This window comes from Cryptomeria japonica, chromosome 7 (genome assembly GCF_030272615.1).
Source record: "Cryptomeria japonica chromosome 7, Sugi_1.0, whole genome shotgun sequence".
Classification (NCBI taxonomy): domain Eukaryota; kingdom Viridiplantae; phylum Streptophyta; class Pinopsida; order Cupressales; family Cupressaceae; genus Cryptomeria; species Cryptomeria japonica.
In genome coordinates, this window is record NC_081411.1 from 648,645,010 (window position 1) to 648,666,219 (window position 21,210).

General features: G+C 35.3%; 1 protein-coding gene across 2 annotated transcripts in view; it reads right to left on the bottom strand.

Moving 5' to 3' along the window:
* Positions 1-21,210, bottom strand: part of LOC131071222 (uncharacterized) — a 181,910-nt gene that overhangs the window by 136,757 nt on the left and 23,943 nt on the right. The gene's annotated exons all lie outside the window — the stretch shown is intronic.

Consider the following 21,210-nt stretch of genomic DNA (forward strand, 5'->3'; position numbering starts at 1 on the left):
GGACACCGAGAGTCCCTATAGAGAGTGTCACAAGGATGAGAAAATTAACTTAAGGATCAACATCTGCCAAGAAATATGATAGGAGATTTAATGAAATATTTAGGAAACTAGAAGAGCCTCTAACAAAGAAGTAGAAGAAAGAATGGTTTATCTTCGGATAAGACCGGGATATCATAACCAGCTTAGATGGTAGATATTTTCATAAATATATGGAATTGACCTATATGGCCTATCAGATAGAAGCCCAAACATGGAGAAAATAGGAGAAGAATAGAAACAAAGAATTGATGGAGAGTTTGCAAGAACAAGTAGAGAAGTCAGCTATATAACAAGAAATAAGGTCATCTGAACCTTAGAGTATATGGTACATGTACTATAATAGGGAAGGACACATGATCTAGAATGATTGTCTTAAGAACAAAGCAAAGACACACTCTTATCACTAGATCAGTTAAATCAAATACAATGTATTGCACCTATTGCCAAGATTGGGACTTACACCTCACTAAGGATTGTCCTAGACAAAAACCTCCAATCCAGAATGAAGAAAATGGATGTTGTTCAAACCATAGTTGTATTCAGGAGGAAACAAATGATGTAGGATACCGAATCCCTGCATGGAAAGATAATCAAAATATTTATGCAACACAAGATAACCAAGGCTATCAAGATGACGATAGAAATTCTAATTATAGAGGAGGTTGAGGTAGACAATGAGGAAATAGGGTAAGAAATAATGCCACATGTTTTAATTGTGGGAAGATTGGACATTATGCATATGTATATTGGGCCGACGAGGCTTAAATGCCCTTTTTGCAGAGGTGAAGATCATACCATGTTCAATTGTGAAAATACCAAACATTTCTATAGAGATATGGAGAAACCTTCCCGTAGTGATGCACTCCAAAGGGGAGCTAAAGTAATCCAAAGGGTACTGCCTCAAGGAATTAAAAGCTACCATAGGATGGATGCATTAAACTCCAACACCTCATAAGAAGATAATTTTGAAGAAGAACTAGTAGTAAAGACTTGAAAAAGAAAAGTATAAATAAGAAGAAAGCAAATGTTGTGACTAGATGGGATACAAATACCAAAAAAGGCAAAAATATGTCATGGGCTACAAAAGCTTCTTTTGATTTTTCTCTACTACGGAAAAATCCCTCGTGTTCCTCAAAAATTATCTTGGATATAAAAGAAAGAAGTCTCAAATAAATAGTTTTAGTGAAAATTTTATAGATTATGTTGCACAAGGAAATGGACCCAAATTCAGAGAGAATTCGGAATTTTTACCTTTGATATGATTTCTATTTGAGTGGTCCATTGAATTACTTAAGCAAGGTTCTTATTTTTCTTGACTCCTCTAAAGCTTGTAGTAAATCAACAGAAATGAAGTCCCAATTGTGAATCCATCTGGGCCTAGGGCTCTATCCGGGGCTTTATCCAGGGGTAGAGAGAAAAATTGTTGCTTTGATTTCCTCCATAGTTAATGGTTTGAGAAAATTAGAATTATCTTCTATAGTGTCATAAAATTGCAACCCTAGCAATTTTAACCACATTTGAAGTCCTCACATTAGCGTCGACACTCTCCTTTCTGACCAAGACCCCTTTCTACACTTTTACCCTTGGGTTCTTCCTTGCTCAAGACCTATTCCTACCTCCAGACCCTGTCTGGGCCCCAAAATAGGCCAGGACAGGGGCGTGGTGCCCCTATCCCGGCCTCTTAGGGTGGCTCTATGTTGGGTTTGCCCGTTTTCCTATGCACAATCCGACTTCGGGGTTTGCAATCCTTCTTTGTCGGCCTTTGGTGATCGAAAATTAATCCTTGAGGCATATATAAAGGGAGATTAAATTCCCTCATTTGGGATAAGGATGATAGGGGATAATAAACAGGAATTCAAGTGGAAGGTCTTCATTATCGTCATCAAGCATTCAAGTCTTCAAGCATTCATCAAGTCTTCTTTCTTCATGTGTCTTCTTTATTCATCCATTGGAGCAACATTACAACATTCATTTGCAAGCATGTGTGTGTGTTAGGGTTTTGTCATGTTACGTGCCATTTCATGCAACACTTATGATTACATTTAAGAACCAAAGCAATCATCATCAACAAATTACAAATCTACAAGGTATACATTTCTATTATTTACATTTAAGCATTTGTAATTACTTTCTTTCAAGGTTGATTCCTCAAAAAGAGTTTGACTGAGGCAAACCCCTATCCACAACCCTTCTCCCCTTCTTTTCTGTGTGTAGGTTGCAAGGGCACAGCTATATTTTCATATTTAAACTCCATTTACAGAGGCGGAAAAACCCTTTTCATTTTGCAGATTTTTCAAAGGACCATGTACACTTCCGCCACGCTCCTGACAACTCTTCTCCAAATTTGCAAGGTAGATCCGTATCAATCTAATTAGCTCAAATCCGAAATTACAGCGCGACCCTAAACTGGTAGCTCTTCATTTCACTCATTTTCTCGAGCTCTTTTCCACATAGTCAACAAGTCAACATATCTATTTACAAAAGGGTAAATTGCATTGCACCCTTGCAATTCACTTAGCATTCAAATCCTTATTCACTCTAGGGTTTGGATCTAGTGAATTCAACCCCACTTTTGAATGTAAAGTATCTCCCAAGTGAAAATCATCCCAGTGATTTCCTTTCTCTCTCCTAGGTGGGAAATCACTATGGTTCAATTTTCCACTTTACATCTTCTTGGGAGATTAAAATAGGTATGCAATCTAATAGATCGTTCTTGTTTTGAGGTATTAGAGGATCATTCTAATTTGAGATGTTCAATAAACTAGAAAAGAACTTGACTAGTTCCTCTTGTATTTGCTACTCATCTTAGATAAGAGTAATTGTGGCTGCATCTTTGATGGAGAAAATAGTGTTCCTTTGTTTCTTAATTTCAATGGAGGCATCGAAGAATTTTATATTCCTATCTCCATATTTAAGCCACAATTCCCTTGACTTTTTCCTCTGATACAATTCTTCTCTAGCAACAAGTTTTGCCCATTCTTCTCGTAAATTTTTCTATTGCTCATAGGATACTACATCTAGACCATTGGAGATAATGCGATTGTTTGCTTTTGATAAGGAATTATGCACAAGTTCTTTTTGTTTGAAGATATTCTTGAACACATGGATATTCCAAATTCTTATTTTCTCTATAATATATCAAAACTTTTTACACAACAGATACATTCTAGAACCTTGGATGAAGGGAGAAATAGACCACCAGTGTTGTAGAAGTGGTAAGAATTGGCCATGTATGAACCACATTATTTCAAACTTGGAGGGTCTATGATGTTGATCTATTTTGTTTTTTATTATAGTAATGGAGATTGCATAATGATCGGATCCTTTAAATGACATAATTTCTAAAGGAAGGGTGAGATTTCCAATCATCTAGTTTGGAGTGATCAAAAGCCTATCTAATCTCTCCCTAGCTAAAGCAAAACAAATCAAAAAGGTTCTAGAAAAGTATACTTCTACATTAGGACAAAGGATCAATGCATCTAAATCTAGATTTATTTATTTAACACAAATAGCATGTTGAAAGGAATAATTATTCAATCTTTGAAATTCCAAATTGATCATTTACCATGTCAATATTTGGGAATTCTACTTTTCATAGGAGCCAATAGGACCTCTTACTGACATAAAGTAACCCTTAGCATAATTCAATCCAACATTTCTTCATAGAAAGGGAGATAACTCTCTTTAGCTGATAGGATTTTAATGGTTACAAGAGTGTTGCAAGCAATACCAAACTATTATATGGAAGTGGTCCAAGATCCAAAATCCTTCATTCATGATATTGAGAAAAAAATTAGACAATTTCTTTGAAGAGGGAATAAGGACAAGAAAAGAAAACCCCTTTGTTTTGAATTAGATACCATATGTAAGGGCAAATTTAAAGGGGGAGTGGAAGTATTCATAATTTGGAAATCAGGTACCATTTGCACATGTACTCAAATTGGTGTGGCACGTGTACTCATAGCCTAACACAAAGTGGTGCAAAATTATGCAGAGCAAGTACCTAGATTCAACCTCCCCAATCAAGATCTTCACAATATCAAATCCCCATTTAGGCTCAACTATGTGAATTTCCTTTGTGCATGAAAAGATGTCATCACTCCTTATCTCACCTAGGAAGTCAATGATGGAGCTCATGAACTTTTTTGGGATGACTTTTGGAATGACCATCCACCATTAAGGATATTCAAGAGCTCAACTCCACAAGACAAGTCCTTTCAACATTATGGGGCTAAAAAGTGCAATATTACTTCGGTCCACATGCTATAGTTCTCACATAGTAATCTGGAAGGATCTTAATAACTTGCCAAATCCAAATCAAGAAAAGGTAATGTTGCAAAGCATTTTATCTTCCAGGGTGATATTCCTTTCTTCAAATTAGGATAGGTTTATCTGGGATCCCTCTAGATTAGTAAACTACATAGTTAAACAAGGATATAAGTCTTTGATTAGTCAAGATGAATTAACAATGCATCAAAAAGCATTCTCATTTTGCTAGAACAACATGATTCTCTCAAAGGTTGGTTGTTTTTCTTGGTTAGTCGTAAAGCATAGAAGTTTAACAATCTCAAGGCTTTAAAAGTTAAGAATAGCATAACTTTTCAATTGTATACTTTGTGGAGATCAACTAAAGGATGTTGATCACCTCTTTCTTAATTTCCCATATGCCCAATAATGTTGGTCAACAATCATAAAGAAACTGAATTGTTAACCCATTGCCAAGTATTAATTGGGACTTATTTTCAAGCTGGCCCATTATGTATAAATCTTCACTTTTTGCAAGCTTATGGAAAGTTATGCCAACTATAGTGCTATCAAATATATGGTGGAAGAGTAATAAAAAAATCTTCAGCAAAATAGGTAAGTCTCTCTTTGAAGTATTCAATGCATTTGTTCAAAAGAACAAGAAAATAGAATCAATTTTTACAGATTGGGACTCAAAAATTTTAAAGGAATGGAAAGATCTCTTGCTACCTTTTCAAGGTAGTTTGTTTCGACATGCAAAACAAAAAGTGATCAAGTAAGATATCTTGGATTCCACCTCCTCAAGCTTTGGCAAAATTGAATTTTGACGATGCTCCTAGAGGAAATCCGGGGAGCTCAAGAAGTGATTGTTTAATTAGGGATAATCTTGGAAAAATTATAAGTGCAACAGCTTTTAGACTTCCTCCAGGCTCAAACAATATTACAGAAGCTCAGGCTCTTCTTCGGGGTTTATTAATGGTCAAAAATCTAAATCTAAGCAATATAATAATTGAAGGGGACTCTTATTATAATTAATGTATGCAGACAAAGGACCATCATAAACTGGAAACTTCAATATATACTTCAATAAGTCTAGTTAATCTTGGATCAATTCAACTCTTATGAGCTTTTGCACTGATACAGAGAGGCCAATTATCTAGTAGACTAGCTAACTAATCAAGGTTGCGACCAATCAGAGGCAATAACTTCATACACCCATGCCTCCATCAAATTACTCCCTAAAGTGGGGGATATTCTCAAAGACGAATGTCGGCCATAATCCCATGCAATTCCATCAATAATCGCCTGATATCATCAACAATGATTATCAGGCTAATTTATTTTTGCTAACACGTTTGGATTTTGTAGGTTGGCACGAGTAATGATTACATTGCATCACCTTGCATCATTAAAAAGACTCTCAACGATCTGCACACCTTGTCATCGGATGAGTTAGAGGCGGCACACATTCCCAATGCACTGGCTCGTACACTTCCAACACTACACCATCATTTCCACATTAATTTTGCATCAGCTGTGCAATTCACAAGATTTTCCATGTCGCACCTTGGCAATTAAATGTGCTATCATCCCTATCTTTCTGCATTGCATTGTGTGAATTGGAAAAGCTCAAAATGACAAGCGATCAGAGAGTATGTACATAGAAACTTTTGCATTATAGACCGAGGAATTACAGAGTGTCGTTCCCCATTCAAAGTTGGGAATACCTAATTTTTGGGCCCTTGATCCTCGCTCATCTGCAGCAAGTGTTCATAATCAACTGGCCAAGTGTAGCAGAGAGCATTTCAGAGATAATTGACCAACGAATTCTCAACCCACAAGCACCGAGATTGATATTTCCGTCCCATGTGTTATCAAAATTCTTATCTAATTGCCTCGATTTGTTCTAGTCTTTCCTTCTTCTGGTTCATATAACAGCACAGTTTGTTAAGGAAGACTTTCTAGAAGGTGAAGTGCTGAAAACGTTCAAACATTTTAATTTAATTATTTTTTTATTTTGCACTCACTTTGGAAGTTCTAAAGTTTAGGGAACTAGTGACATAGATTGCTATGTTGAGACTATGACAAATTTTTATTATGACTATGACGGTTTCTAGTTCGGTAAAAGAGTCATGGAGAGTTATATTTTGGCAGTCTACATTTATGGTTTTAGTTCACTTTTGACAAGTGGTGTGAGGTAAGGAAGGCACCTATTTGGTCATGGTAACTTCAATGTTGTACTTACATTACATTTGGCAAGATGACTATTATTGAACATATAGGTGTTGTTGCTTCGGAAGTTGCTATGTGCAATGTGTCATTAGATTAGCAACGTGTTGCTTGTGACACAACATACCTTTTGGGCTTTGAAGATGGTTTTGGGAGAGACAAGTTGATTATTTAAATGGTTTTGGGAGAGACACATTGATTATTTCTAAGGCATTGTTATGCTGCTGGAATTGTTCTTGAAATCTCTGTTGTAGCTACTCTTGGAAAGCATTGACTCTATATATTGTATCGTAATTGTTGTTGTTGGTAATAATACAATTGAGTTTGGCTTTTCGAGTATGGATTTTTTCCCGAAAGGATTTTCCCACGTATATCTAGTGTTGTGGTTTTATTTGTCAAATCTAATTTTATATGTGTTTATCTAATCTGCAATAGTTTGAAAGTTTATAAGAAATTTTTGCATCACCTCTCCTATTAGATTTAGCATTTGGAAGTATTATTCCGCACTTAGGTTTCCTTTCAATTGATATCAGAGCCTGGACAACTTTGTTATTATTGTTGGGTTGACAGGGTTTTTGTGCTAATCTAGTTTCAATGGGAGTTTCGCAGAGGAAGATTTCATAACTTTGTTGCAGGTTTGATATGGCAAGCACATCCAACAGAATAGAGATGGATAAATTTAATGGCAAAAATTTTGAGTTGTGGAAACTCAAAATGGACATGCTCATGGATACAGATCTATGGGCTGCAGTTTCTTTGACAAAACCCCAAAATACACCACAAGATAATTGGGATAAAATGGATCGAAAAGCCAAGGGTTGGTTAAGAGTATGTTTGGCTGATTTAGTGCTCTTGAATGTCCCTGAGGAGAAGTCTACAACTGCACTTTGGAAAAAGATTGGTGATATTTATCAAGGGAAATCCCTGGTAAATAAGTTATTCTTGAGAAAGAAGTTGTATTCTCTGAGGATGGAGGAAGGAGGGTCCATTGCAGATCACATGAATGCATTCAACATGCTTGTTGCTCAATTGAAATTTGTCAACACTGACAAGATTGATGTTCAAGATAAATGCATGCTTTTGTTATGTTCTTTGCTGGACTCATGGGATCACCTTGTGATGGCCATTGGAAGCACAACAACCACTTTCAAGATGAAGGATATGGTTGGTTCACTGTTATCTAAAGAGATGCGAAGGAAATCTTCTGAGATGGCTAAGGAGGCCCTGGTTTCTCGTGGTAGAATGATGGAGGAGAGCAAGAAAAATGACAAAAAGGATAAATCAAAGTCTCTGGGGAGATCTAAGTCTCTTGGTAAAATGTCCAAGGCTAAATGTTGGAACTACAACAAATTTGATCATTTTCGGAAAGATTGTAAAGATGAGAAGAAAAAAAAAACAAGAAAGCCTATGATTCTAACTCTAATAAATCATCTCAAGATGATGTGGATTCTTTTGTCATTGCCTTGGCAACCCATGCATCGGAAGATGTATGGTCGATTGACTCAAGTGCTTCTTTCCATATGACCTCTCACAGAGGTTGGTTCTCAAAGTATGAAGAATATGATGGTAGGAAGGTTTACTTGGGTGACGACCCTCACCTAAAGATAGTTGGTCATGGAAGAGTCAGGATATGATTCCTTGATGGCAGAGTGAAGAGGATTGATAGTGTACTGAACATTCCTAGTTTGGCACGAAACCTTCTCTCTGTTAGTAAGCTAAGTGATGTGGGAGTGCAGATTATTTTCTTGCAAGGTGGATATAAGATGACCAGAGGTTCTATGGTGCTTGTTACGGGTGTTCAGTTAGGCACTCTATATAAGTTGGATGCATACACGGTTCGGTGCAATAGTGTGCTTGTGAAGTCCACGAAAAGGGCTTTGGATTCGTCATCCTCACTATCAAATCAAACAAAGAAGAAAATTGTTGTATCTATATCTAATGGTCGTTCTTTCTAGGTGCCTAAGGGTGCTAATGCTTTGGAGATGAAGCTCCCAGCTGAGAAGACAATGTTGTAGCACCAAAGACTTGACCACATAGGTGAAAAGGGCTTATGAGCCTTCTTGAAGGCCTTGATGATTGTGATCTCAAGTTCAACTTGTGTGAATATTGTGTTTATGAAAAGAAACACCATGTTTCCTTTTATTCCAGTTCTCATAAGTCTTTTGGGGTTTTGGGCTATGTTCATTTTGATGTATTTGGTCTAGTTAATGTGCCTTCATTATATAGATGTGTACTTTGTTTCTTTCATAGATGACTATTCTAGAAGGGCATTTGTTTATTTCCTCAAGAATAAATCTAAAGTTTTTAGTTAGTTTAAGGAATTTAAGTACTTGGTTGAAAATCAGACTAGTAGGAAAATTAAGTGTTTGGGGATGGATAATGGTGGGGAGTTTTGTTCTGTTGCGTTCAATAGGTTCTATAAGGACCACAGGATTAAGAGACATAAGACAACTCTATATATACTACAAAAAAATGGAGTTGCAGAGAGGAGGAAAAAAATTCTAATGGAGAAGGCTAGGAGTATGATGAGTGGTGTTGGACTTGAACAAAAGTTCTGGGTTGAGGCAGTAGCCACTGCATATTATCTAAAAAAATAGATCTCCTACTACAATGCGTTTGCATGGTCTAGTAAAAAGCCCTTGCTGAGACATCTTAGAGTCTTTGGCTATGAGGAATATGCTCATGTGCCTAGTGAAAAGAGATCTAAATTGAAGATCAACGTGGTTAAGTGTATCTTCATCGGTTATGGTATTGGAGTGAAGGGGTACAAGCTTTGGGATCTAGTTGCAAAGAAGGTGCTCTATAGCAGAAGTGTCATTTTCCATGAGCTAGAACCTTCCATAGTAGATTTGTAGGCAGAGAAGGACGAGAAACGGAAGGAGGTAGTTTAGATTTCACCCACTCCTAAGAGATGAACTATGTATTCTTATGGAACCTGATAATGAGGAGATCTCGAATAGCTTAGAGATTTCAAAAGAGGAACAAGATCCTCAACCGCAGTCTTTGAGGAGGTCTATGCATGATAGGTGAAAACTTGACAGATATGAATATTCACCAAAAAGGTTTGGTTATTCATTGTTAGATTCTAGTTGTATTTTTCCTTTAATTGCTAATGTTGATGAGCCTATGACTGTTAGAGAGGCAGTGGGAATGCATGATGCAGATTCCTGGATGGAAGGCATGAATGAAGAGATGGTTGTGTTGAAGAAGAATGCTACATGGTATTTAGTACCTTTGCCTAAAGGACGGAAACCCATTGGTTGCAAATGGGTGTTCAAGAAGAAACTTGGTCTTGATGGAAGTGTTGAGAAGCACAAGGCACGATTGTTCGTAAAAGGATATTCCTAGGTGGAGGGAATTTCTTATGGGGACATATTCTCTCTTGTAGCTAAGATGACATCTATTCGGTTTTTGTTGTCATTCACAACAACTCATGATTTGGAAGTCGAGTGAATGGATGTGCAGACAACTTTCCTTCATGCTGACTTGGAGGAGGAGATTTACATGTCACAATCAAAGCACTTTGTGGAGAAAGGTAAAGAGAATCTAGTATGCAAGCTGAAGAAATCTTTTTATGGTCTTAAGCAATCTCCTAGAATATGGTACTAGAAATTTGACACCTATGTGTTATCATTGGGATTTCTGAGATCTAAATCTAACCATTGTGTTTATTGCAAAGCTGAAAATGGTCATATTCTCATTATTGTCCTGAATGTGGATGATATGTTGTTCATTGGGAATGGGAAGAGAATGATTTCAAATTTGAAGTCTCAATTCTCAGAATAGTTTGAGATAAAAGATCTAGGTGCAGATGGGTACATTTTGGGAATGGAGATCAGAAGGGATAGAGCAAACAAAAAGCTTTGGGCCAGCTACAGAAAGTATGTGAACTCTGTGTTGGAGAGATTCAGCGTGACAGATTGTAGACAATTAGTTCTTCTTGTTCTACAGGGGAAAAAACTTTATGTGGAAGACTATCCAAAGTCTCCTACTAGGATGGAGGACATGACTAGAATTCCTTATGCAAGTGTTGTTGGTTGCCTAATGTATGCTATGGTCTGTACGAGCCCAGATATTACACAAGTAGTGGGATTCCTTAGTCGATTTATGGCTAATCTTGGATGGGTGCATTGGGATGTAATGAAGCGAGTGTTCAGATATTTGCGGGGTACTTTTGAGTATTCTCTGTGTTTCCATGGTAATCCTACTAGACCTCAATATTCCTTGAGCATTCGTGGGTATGTAGACTTTGATTAAGCGAGTGACATTGACGGCAAAAGATCTACCATTGGATATGTGTTCATGACGTTTGGTGTTGCAATAGGTTGGATGAGCAAGTGACAAGTTGTGGTCGCTTTGTCCACTATAGAAGGAAAGTACATGGAAGCTACTCATGCTTGCAAAGAAACCATTTGGCTTAAGAGATTGTACCCGAATATTGGTTTTGATGTAGGATAGATTGTTATTTATTGTGACAACCAAAGTGCTATTTATTTAACGAAGAATCCTACTTTCCATGTCAAAGCAAATCATATTGATATATAGTTTCATTTTGTTTGAGATATGGTAGAAGATGGAAAGGTGAAGTTGGAGAAAGTTGATACTTAAGTGAATGTTGCAAATACAATGATGAAGCCACTGAGCACTAAGAAGTTTAGATGGTGTGTCGGTTCTATGGGCCTTTGGGCCTTGAGCAGATGACAAATTGTTTTGACTCTTGACAGGTCTTCAACAAGTGGGAGAATCTTGAGATTACGCTGTCTCAATCTTAGAGTCCAAACATGCTAATTTAATTATTTATTTTCTTTTGCACCCACTTTGGAAGTCCTAAAGTGTAGGGAACTAGTGTCATAGGTTCCTATGTTGATACTATGACAAATTTCTATTATGACTATGATAGTTTCTAGTTCGGTGGAAGAGTCATGGAGAGTTATATTTTGGTAGTCTACATTTATGGTTTGAATTTACTTTTGACAACTGGTGTGAGGTAATGAAGGCACCTATTTGGTCAATGTAACTTCTATGTTATACTTACATTACATTTGGCAAGATGACTGTGATGGAAGAGATAGGTGTTGTTGCTTCAAAAGTTGCTATGTGCAACGTGTCACTGGATTAGCAAGGTGTTGCTTGTGACACAACTTACCTTTTGGGCTTTGAAGATGGTTTTGGAAACCATGGGCACATACCTCTTTGTGATGAGCTCTTTTTATATGTTGATGCCTTAGTGGTTTTAGGATAGATAGGTTGATTATTTCTAAGGTATTGTTATGTTGTCAGAATTGTTCTTGAAATCTCTGTTGTAGCTACTCCTAGAGAGCATCAGCTATGTGCATTGTATCGTAACTATTGTTGTTGTTGATAATACAATTGAGTCTAGCTTTTGTACTGTGGGTTTTTTCCAAAAAGGGTTTTCCCATGTATATTTGGTGTTGTGGTTTTATTTGTTAAATTTGATTTTATACATGTTTATCTAATCTGCAATAGTTAGAACCTTGTGGGAAGATCATGACAATTCGCTTGCCCAAAATTATCTTCAGATACGACAGTCAAAAAACCTTATGTGTGACGAGCCCATGGAATTCGAAACAATGGCGTAAAGGGTTTCATGAGTACAAGTGATGGAGTCTCTCAATAGAATAACTAAACTGACGGTTGGGAGATTAATAAGGGTGAGCTTTAGTCTTTCGAAAAGACATAAGGCAGAAAAGATTGCTTGCATGCATGATATTGTGAAGTTTGGCTATATTTAGAACCTTTCAGTTTTTCTTAAGTCGATAGCTAGTGCATTGGCCAAACATGATCATAAAAGCAACCCTTTGTGTTGGTTTGAGAGCAATTTCAGGAATGGAGCAATTTGACGCAAGGAAAGGCTGTGTGTTTGCAAAGTGTAAATTCTATGACATTAGGTGGAGGATATTTCAATAAATTTCCTTGTAGCGAAAGGGATATTAAAAATCCAGGGTGTAGCTAAAGGGATATTGAAAGGAAGTCTCAATTGCGAAAGGCCTTTCAAGAGATACCCATCTTCATCCCTTTACCGTCAAACGATTGAGAGGCAAGGGGAGAAGAGAGAACAATGAGGACAAGTGGTGGATGGCTCAGGTGCAGAGCTTGTTAAATTCAAATTGAGTTCTAGAGCTGGAACCCCTGTTCTGATTACAACATTGCTCTTTGAGATCCTCTTACCATTTTACTAGCTTTTCTTCTAGTTCAGCGAGCTACTCTAGTTTTGAGGATGCTTCCCTTCTAGTGGTGTGGATCTCCTCTTCTAGTTTGTGGAGATCCTCTACTAGTTTGTGGAGCTCCTCTTGTAGCTAGTATAGTGTGAATTTTTCCCCCTCTGAGTCATCTGCGATGTGATGGTAGCACAGCTCAAAGCAATTGGACTTCAACGACATTTTATTCTCCACCCAAGCAGTTTCTAGTACACATGGTCCAATTTTGTTTCATTCTGATTTTGTTGTGGGCTTTTCGCTTTCTGCATACAATCAAAAAATATGTCAAGAGGGAAGAAGAGCCAGTTGTAAATAGCCTGAAGCTTGTTGCATTCCTTATAATTATAAAAGGAATTCCAAGGCTATGAGATAGGGATTACAGTCGATCACTTTTTGTACACTACTTAGTAGAAGAGTCTAAGTCATAAAGGTAGTCTGGAGCAAGGAGGATGTAAATTTTATAAGGGACAACATGAATTAGTTTATGGTTTACCATGAATATTCTACAAAAATTGTCTCTATAGTTCATTTCTCATTTTATATGAATGGCAATATCAAGGGTTATGTTATTCGTCTTCACAAGAATTTGTGAATGTGTAACATTGTTTGTGGGTTTTATCTAAGGAAGAAATTAATATCTTTCATTCATGTTGCAGTAATTTCAATAGTATTTAATAGATTACTTAAAGAATGATTTATGTAGTTACAGGAGGGGCTACGTTGATGTAAGGCATCAATGCTATCACAACTTACTAATTTTGATGAATTGTTGTTAGATATTTATATTTGGATATGGTCTTGACTCTGTTCTATGGATTAGGCACTGGTTTGCAAGGATTTAACGATCAGATTCATGAAACTTCAAAGTATTCAAACTGATTATCTCTTTCCCCTTCCTTTCATTTCTTGTTTATGTTGTTCTACATTTAAGCATCTCCATAGTGATTAAAGGATGAAAGAACATGTTATGAAAGTTATACTATTATGTGATTTGCTTACACAACAGTGATGAAGAGGCAGAATTATTATTCTCAATAATTAATTAGAATAAATGGGACAAATATTGAGTAATTGATGAATCCTGAGCACCCATTGTTTGTGGACGTGAGAATTATCCACCATTGGCGCCCTGTGGCCATTGTATAAAAATAAACAAACAAGTATTCATGAGATCCGAAGTTATGAATACCCTCCTGAGTCTAGTGGAACTTGAAGTGCAGAAGGCTATGATAGTCTTAGTATGTTGTGTTTTCTTGTCTTCAGTTTGTTGATGGTGCATATCATATGCTCTAGGTTTTAAAATCCCATGACCTAGAATTATTTCTCCTTAGGACATGAGGGAGCAAGAAAAATCGTCAACATGTTGGTCAAAATGTTTCCTTAAGTTTAATATAGTTTTAAAATTTTACAAACTAAATCTTAAGCAACAAATAATTGCTCAAGTATAAAAAAATTTAAATCGCTCAAAACCAAAATGAAAAAATAGCATAAATGACTTGGACCGACAAGTGAAGAAGCTAGAAAATGCTTGCAACAATATATCTACAAGTTATATTAGTATTGTCTTAGTTGGCTAGAACTTACACTTCAATAAAAAGAAACGAACAGAGTCCCAAATTCTATAAATATAGGGAATTACAACTTTATCACTAATTTCTAAATGAATCATAATTTCAACAAGTGAAGAACCTCACAGCATTGTTGGGATTAAGGTGTCTCAACCATTGCGATTCCTAACATTGACTTTTATTATATTTATTTATTATTTTAATTTATTAATTGCCTACAATTGTCTACTCATCTAATGGGACCCACAGGCTTGGTGACATCCTACTTGGCTATGACTGTATGAAACATATGTTGCACATGTGGAGGTAGGCATCCCACTTTGAGGATCTTGACAAGTGTTGTGCTATGACAAATTCTATGGTAGAATGGAAAAGTGGCAGGAGATACCTTTTGCATGGAGAAGGTGGGTGCACAAGTTGGGTTATGACAAGTTGTAAGAGAATAAGATAATAATAGTCATTTATGATAGATTCTCTTACAACTGTAAGTGTTGTAAGTTGTGACAGCTATAAGATGCTTAAGAGCATCTGTCATACCTCAAAATAGTAAATTTTGAGTTCCCAACTTAGCAGGCTTGAATGGGGAGTCATTTGGGGACATTCATGTATCATTTGCATGCTTTTTGGTGGCCAAAAGGTAGGGCCAAATTCTTTGCATGACCTCATCTTGTAACTTCATCTAGAAACTTCCTCTTGAGCTGTATTTCTCTATAAAAAGCAGTCTTGGAGAGTATTAGTTATGTTATGTTTGTAGGTGAAATGTTATGCTACTGGAATTAATCCAAATTGTGGGTTGTCAGTTTTTGGCTCTTGTTGAAGAAGCTAAGTGTTGATATTATATTGTAACCATTAGTTTACTAAAATATAAAGTAGTGTACTTTTGGAGTGTAGGTTTTTTCACCCGAGAGTTTTCCCTACGATTTATCTTGTGTTGATTGTGTTTATCTTTATGCATGTTCATTATCGTCTTGTGAATGTGTTTCTATTTTTGTAATAGTTAAGATTGTAAAGAAAATTTGCACTATCTCCCCCACTAGATTAGTGTTAGTGTTTTCCGCACCTTAGCTTCCTTTCAAACATAACCTAGGATAAGTTAATGTAGGACACAATCAATAGCTCAAATGAAGAAATTACAAGTGCAAGTAAACATCTATTTGTTGGGTGAACTCACAATAATGGTTCCCACTTTTTTGCCACTTTTGACACTGAGATGAACAATTTTAAAATAATCTTCAACTTCCGACAACTATAACTTTTAAACTATTAAGAATTTGAAGATGATGTAAATTAGTGATTTATAGAATTTTGTCTGTAGATTCTATATATATTTTTTTCAAATTTTTTTTAAGGAATTTTTTTAAATTTTTCCATCTCCCTCGAAAAATAGTTTTTACAACAAACTACATTTTTAAGAGTGATGTGCCTCCCGAAACGCATAACTTTTTTTTCTATAAATGATAAAAACTCAATTCTTTCGAATTTTGGTTTGTAACATCAATATCCAAGGCTTGCAGTTGGTTTGATAGTGATATGTTCAATATTTTTCATTTTATTAAGTTTTCAAGTCCGACTAGTCATAATTCAGACATAGGTTTACGTTTGAACACATAACTTATTCTATATATATCGAAATTCAATTTTATTTTTTTTGTTAGAAAGAAGACATCAATACCTAGGGCTGAGATATTTTTCAGAATTTTTTTGAATTAGTTTCCTATTTTTCCCAATGCGTTGAACAAAGAAGTTCATGTTCGGTGAAAAACCTATATTTGGTAAAATTAAAAAAACAAGTTCATAATAAAATCAATATGTAATAAAATTATATTCATTGGAAAACTTGCTTTGAGGACTATAATACTACATTTTGGGTTGTCAAGATCATTCCATTTGAGCCTTCAACCAGAGGTTTTCAGGCCAAAAATCTGCAAAAAAATGTAGAAATCTGCAGAGAAGTGTTAAAAAAGGTGTTCGAACGAAGGGGGGTTCAAGTGAACCCCCCATTTTTAGGGGGGTTCGAATGAAGGGGGGGTTCGATCGAACCCCCACACTATAATTGAAAATGACATAAACGGGCATTAAAGGTGCTTCACTTGAAAGATGGGGTTCGAGCGAAGTGGGGTCTTCGCTCGAACCCCAAAGGGTATTCCGTTTGAACACCCCCACTTCGCTCAAACCACACTTTCGCCAATTTCCTTCGTTGGCAAAAGTGGGAACCAACTTTGTGAGTTCACCCTGTTATTTCTATCCATGCTTCTTCATGACATCAAATAGGTAAAAACCACACTAACAAATCTAAGTACCATCACTATTGTAGAAAGATCCTCCAATTGAGCATTCAATTTGGGTACAACAAAACCAACACATGATGTTAATCAAGGAAAATAAATATTAACAAATCAAGATAAATTATAGGCATCTATTATCGCACTTCAATATTTGTGAGGAGGATTTTTTATAACAAAATATTTTTTATCTACTTAATTTGTCTTGAGAACAAGACAAATGATTAGGCCTTGGGAGGATGTTGATAGGTCTAGAACTAAAAATAAAGTAAACTAACAATCACTAAAAGACCATTGATATAGGACAATCAATATTAACAATTCAAGATAAATTATAGGCATCTATTATCGTACTTCAAGATTTGTGAGGAGGATTTTTTATAACAAAATATTTTTTATCTACTCAAGGAAGTTGTCTTGAGGACAAGACAAATGATTAGGCCTTGGGAGGATGTTGATAGGTCAAGAACTAAAAACAAAGTAGACTAAGAATCACTTAAAGACCATTGATATAGCAATTAACAACATGTGATACCCTCTGAAGGATGGAAAGATACAAAGACATATATGACACATCCCCACATCAATATAAGGCTATATATATACAAAAATTCCTTAATTGCGAGGAAGAAAATGAAAGATGATAAATGAGAAGAGGAATTGAACATAAATATAATGGTAGAGGAAGAATATAGATCAATATTGTAATAGATGCTACCTAGGCATATGTGATATGTATATGAGTATATCTATGCTTGTGGTAAAGAATGTACATTATATGAAGAATATACAACCCTATCATCTATGAGAATACTTATCTTATGGTGTCTATGAATGTGTAAAAAAATTTAAATCTTAATGTTATGCATATGTTATCTGCCACATCATGTTTATCTTCTTATTGCATCATCTTGGAGTTAATTCTTTGGCATACATAATTGAGATCTTAGGCCTATACTTTATTGTCAACAAATTTGATTTTATATTGTTATCCTTTTATTTGATCTATCAAAGGTGGATGGATCACCTTTTAAAATATTTCTAAAAGACTTTTCAAAAGGGGAATAAAAAAGATTTAGTCTCCATACATGTACAATTTCCAAAACCAAAAAACTCTTTCCTATTACAATAAACGCAATCTAACTGGATTTTATATTCACACCACCCATTACATATAAAATAGAACAAACCCTTACATATATAAAAAAAATAGGTTTTAACAATTTGAAAATATCAAATTTAATAGAAGAAGAGACAAGCTAATGAGATAAACTACTTAGGAGGCATCGCAAACAGGGGCACATTCCAAAAATTGCCGACTCTAAAACCATTAGGCATATCAAAGCACTTTCACCTTTGAAAGTTATCTACTATAAAAAGGGGTTGAAACCAATGTTTTTGTCCTATATTTCCTTTTTGAAATCTTCAATAGTGACATTTGAATTTTTTTATATGGCCAAAAGGGGTTGTTGCTCAACATAAAATCTTTCACCAAAATGGGATTTAGCAACTTTATCCTTATGATAGTGTTCAAGGACTACTTCACATTACCAATGTTAGTAAAAATTCATCAAACATATATTGATGGTGTGTAGTCCTCAAAGAAGTGATTTGCAAGCTTTTCTTGAGACTTCTAACTACTAGATACCAAATACATTGCAACCTCTCAAGCTTTGTCACCAAGAGTTTAAATTGTTATTTTTATTTAATATTATTTTAACTGTCAAATTTTTACACTTTCGATTATTTCCTATTCCCTTCCCCTCACCTCCCCTTGTTAAACTACAAGTTCTATAATCTATCTAATATCTTTTCTTCATCCTAATAATGAATCTTGGAGTGTGATTTGAAACATTAATTTCAAAACCTCCCAAACAACTAAATCTAGAAGTACTCTTATGTTCACTATCAAAGAATGTGCAAATACTAGATGTCTCTTATTATATATGTTGTCACAAAGATATGAATTATAACAATGACACTATTAACTATGTATTATTAACAAAGATATGAATTATAACAATGACACTATTAACTATGTATTATTAACAAACACCATTCATATTGAGTAATTAAATCAACTATCAACTATGAATATAAATAAAAGTATATTAGATTAGATAAATAAACAAATAAATCCATAATAAGAACAAGGTATTTCAATCAAAACAATAAAACTTGATTAACTAATTTGATTAATTATGATTGGAGTTTTATGACATCTACAAATATTGTTGAGTTAGGACATAGATATGGGCCTCTTAGGAGATATTGTTCTTAGTTTAGCGTGAAAGGTAATTAGATAGTGATTATTTCTATAGCTTGGGCCTCTTATTTCTCTCCTTTAGGCAAGTTACACAAAAGGTTTTCTAGTAAAGAGGCAAAGGGGATATTGTTCTTAGTTTAGCATGAAAGGTAATAGATAGTGATTATGAGCAATGCCTTGAATAGCAAGGGTCTTCTCCTATTATTGTTTCTCATGTTAAGATGGGGATATGATTGTCGAAGCTAGGATCATTGTTGATTCTCATCCTTTTTCTATAGTTGTCTTGCATGGTGTTCAAGTTATTTCAACAAGAGTTTGAAATTGGACCTACAAGTTGAATCTATTTGTTTTGCTCCTAAATTGATGCAAAATTACGAAAAATAATTTCATTGTTAATATTAGGGTGAAAGGTGTTAGAGGAAGAGAGCTATGATAATTTAGGTTTAGTTTGTAGATTTCAAGGGTTTTATCCTATTAGTTTTTCTCATGTTAAGATGGGGATATGATTGTCGAAGCTAGGATCATTGTCAATTCTCATCCTTTTCTATAGTTATCTTGCATGGTGTTCAAGTTATTTCAACAAGAGTTTGAAATGTGACCTACAAGTTGAATCTATTCGTTTTTCTCCTAAATTGATGCAAAAATTTAAAAAATAATGTCATTGCTAATATTAGGGTGAAAGGTGTTAGAGGAAGAGAGCTATGATAACTTAGGTTTGGTTTGTAGATTTCAAAATATTTGACCAACTTTGGTGAATATTTATACTAGGGTTTCTAAAACATTGAAACCCTCATGTCGAATGATTTAGTCTCATGTCCCTATGCTCATGATTTTTTTTAATCATGGTTTTTGGATCAAAGGAAGATCAATCATACCTTCTAGAAGTTGGCCCTTGATCTTCTTGAACAAGGCAACATTATGCATTAAGTTTGGTTTCTAGAATTTAAATCTTCCATTGAGATCTTGTCTTTCATTCCATCTTGGGTTTATTTGAGCTCAATCTCACAAGTTCTACTTTTGGCAATTGTATGTTTATTAGATATTAGTAATTCTTTGGGAAAATTTATATCTATCGCTCTTGAGATTGGTTTGCAGTCTCACCCTACCTTTGATAGGATTCACATTGAGATGAATCTTTCTATATCCATTAACCAAAGAAGATAAGACTCAATGTACGAGAGCACATCTAGAATCAATCATGGAATATAAGTGGATATCTTTTCAACGTAGTTTTTTGCTTCTCGTGTTCATTTAGCAAGGACTTGTTCACAAAAAAGGAACAAGGGTTGCTCAAATGCTTCTAGGTGAAAAGGTACAAGGTGTCAACAACAAATGTTACTAGTAGTCTCTCCTTCCTTTGTCTTGTCTCCTTGGGCTTCTCCTTGCTAGAGAGTGGTGTGCTCTTGCTTATGAAGGATATTTCCCATTTAGGGTCAGTCCTCCCCTCAAATCATGGATGTTGTGGCCCTCAAAATATTTATTCCAAATATCTCCTTCCTCTAGTTTGGATTGTCTCTTTGATTGATCAACTCAATTAAGTGGAAGTGTTCAACTTCTAATTCTCATATAGGGGGGTTGGATTTTAATCCCAACTCAATTCATTTGTCTCTAATGGGTGTTTTCCTTTGATGTCATGTTCGCCCCCCCAATCTTTGCAAAAGGTGGGGATGTCTTCAAATTTTTTGATGGGATTTAACTTTTCTCTCATTTGGGTACTAGCCTTATATGTCTGATTCTCAATTTATTTTGGAGCTAGCCCCTCTTGTGATTTGTTGGACAGTAATTTTCAACCAAATCTTCAACAAAGAAAGAGTTATGCCAAATGATTTTCAAGTATCATAAGAAGGGGATGGTCTAAATTCCTATAATGCAAGTTGGGGTTTGTTGTTTATATTTCCTTGAATTTAAAATTTGATGGTTTTTAAGGAATATTTAGCCTTTGGTCCACCATGAATACGCAATCTTCATTTGTTCTCCACAAATTATCTTGTTACCCAAACTAGCACACCAATAAAACCCTTCATTATTATAAGAAAAATTAGATACTACTTGCAAATTAACGAGATATCTTGTTGTCAAATTTATATTGACTATAAAACAAAGACCAAATTTACCACTATTTGCAAAAGCGTGTACAGTCAAGAGGAGACAATTCTCTTAACACATTCACAAGATAAACTAGAAATTATAAATTTCTATGCAAGGGTTTTAACGCATTCGAAAATTCGTCTGCCATATTGAAATCTCATTTTGTACCCTCAACTCTCTTCTATATCCTCTTGGCGTTCATTCGCATTGGTTACAAATGATAATAAGTCTCACCCTGTCATAATGTTGTAAGTTGCAAAGTAGTTGAGTCATAT